This window comes from Octopus sinensis, linkage group LG6 (assembly GCF_006345805.1).
Source record: "Octopus sinensis linkage group LG6, ASM634580v1, whole genome shotgun sequence".
In the NCBI taxonomy this organism is placed as follows: Eukaryota; Metazoa; Mollusca; class Cephalopoda; order Octopoda; family Octopodidae; genus Octopus; species Octopus sinensis.
Genome location: NC_043002.1, coordinates 21,302,726 through 21,305,101, shown reverse-complemented (window position 1 = coordinate 21,305,101; position 2,376 = coordinate 21,302,726). Strand labels below are relative to the sequence as shown.

Genomic DNA, 2,376 nt, shown 5'->3' with positions numbered 1-2,376 from the left:
ATGTGGTGTGCAAGAGAGACGACTGCACTGGTATGGTCATGTGGTGAGAATGGGTGAGATAGCTGTGTGAAAAAGTGCCACACCCTAGTGGTTGAGGGAACCTGTGGAAGGGGTAGACCCAGGAAGACCTGTGATGCTGTGGTGAAGCATGACCTGTGAACTTTAGGCCTCACCAAGGAAATGACTAGTGACCGAGACTTTTGGAAATATGCTGTGCTTGAGAAGACCCAGAAAGCCAAATGAGATCATAACCTTGTGGTCTATGCCAGGAGCATAACCACTTATGCATACCTTTTCTTTCTTTGGACACTAAACTCTGCTTGCGAATACCTGTTGAGGCAAGTGAAAAACAAATCAAAATCAAATTCGATGACTGGCATTCATGTTAGAGCACCATACGAGTGTGATGATTGTTGACAGAGCAGCTAACCGGCTTCCATACCAGTGGCACATAAAAGGCACCATTCGAGTGTGATCATTACTAGCGCTGCCTTACTGGCACTCATGCCCATGCTAGTTGGATGCCAAGAGTACCATCTGAGCGTGATCATTGCCAGAGCGGCTAACTGGCTTCTGTGCTGGTGGCACGTAAAAGGCACCATTCAAGCGTGATCATTACCAGTGTCGCCTTACTGGCACGTGTAAAAGATTCGAGCGAGATTGTTGCCAGTACCACCTGAGTGGCCCCCGTACCAGTGGCACGTAAAAAGCACCCACTACACTCTCGGAGTGGTTGGCGTTCAGAAGGGCATCCAGGTGTAGAAACTCTGCCAGATCAAGATTGGAGCCTGGTGCAGCCATCTGGCTTACCAGCCCTCAGTCAAAATCGTCCAATCTATGCTAGCATGGAAAGCGGACGTTAAACGATGATGATGATATATATATATATATATATATACATATATATATGTATATGTTTGTCCCCACCAACATCGCTTGACAACCGATGCACGTGTGTTTACATCCCCGTCACTTAGTGAGACCGATAGAATAAGTACAAAGAATAAGTCCTGGGGTCGATTTGCTCGACTAAAGGTGGTGCTCCAGCATGGCCGCAGTCAAATGACTGAAACAAATAAAAGAATATAAAGAAAAGAAAGAAAAAGAATATATATATATATATATATATATATATATATATATATATATTTATATATACGCACACATGCACAAACACACATACATACATACATACATACATATATACACATATGTACAATATTGCACACTCAGATCTATACACATTTACACACTCTTACATGTACTGAGGTACAATGGTAGAGAGATGAATAGGGAGAGAAGAAAGATGAGAAGAAACATGATGATGTTGATGATGCTAACTGATGACTCCGCCCCCATGTCAGTCATTTTAAGCCATTTAGGCCTCATTATCCAATCAGAACAGCATTGAATTTTATGAAACCATGCCCACTCTCTTCTCTGTGTGTGCGTGTGTGTGTGTGTGTCTGTGTGTGTGTGTGTGTGTATGTTTATGTGTGTGTGAGTTTGTGTGTGTGTGCATGTGTGTACATATATATATATGTGTGTATATATATATATATATATATATATATAAGTATATATTTACAATTATGCACCTATATGCATATATATATAAACACACATATATGTATGTATATATATATATATATACTCACATATAGAGAGAAAGGAAGTGAGAGGGAGGGAGAGTGGCTAAGAGTGAGACAGAGAAAAAATGTGTAAGGTTATACAAAAAATGCAAATATGCATGGTCTCACACACACACACACACACACACACTCACACACTCAGGCACATACATATACCATCCAAAGACAAGACCACATTATATGCACACAAATATATTTATCTCATTCTATACATATATATATATATATATATATATATATAAACATCTATACTTATTTGTGTGTGTGTGTGGGTGTATGTGCATGAAAGAGTACATACGCACACATACGTAAACTCACACACACACATATATATATATAAATACACACAGTCTTATTCTGTATCCACCAACCATGCTTCTCAAATGCTACTACTCTACCTCCACTAATCACCCTCACCTACACACATGTGTGTTTATATACATATATAAGTATAAATCTCCCACAGCTTTATCTCATTTAAGGCCACTTGCAAAAGTTCAGCCTATTGATTGGATTTTCCGTTCATTTTTTTTGTTATCCCACCTGAGGGTGACGGTTATTCTTTTTTTCTCTTCCTCATTATTATTATTATTATTGTTATTATTATTATTATTATTATAATCATCGTCATCATATAACAAGTGCCAGAATCAATGACCCTATGTACAAAGTAGTTCATAAAATCGAAGACAAGTGAAAACAGTAGCAAAAACAACTACAGTCA

The 2,376-nt window shown here is 38.7% G+C and overlaps 1 protein-coding gene across 1 annotated transcript in view; it reads left to right on the top strand.

Moving 5' to 3' along the window:
• The first annotated feature begins 2,086 nt into the window (after positions 1-2,086).
• Positions 2,087-2,376, top strand: part of LOC115212889 (kynurenine 3-monooxygenase-like) — a 65,619-nt gene continuing 65,329 nt past the window's right edge. Inside the window, exon 1 of the mRNA XM_036503703.1 lies at positions 2,087-2,376. This exon is cut by the window's right edge and continues 295 nt beyond it. The gene's annotated coding sequence lies outside the window, so the exon portion shown is untranslated.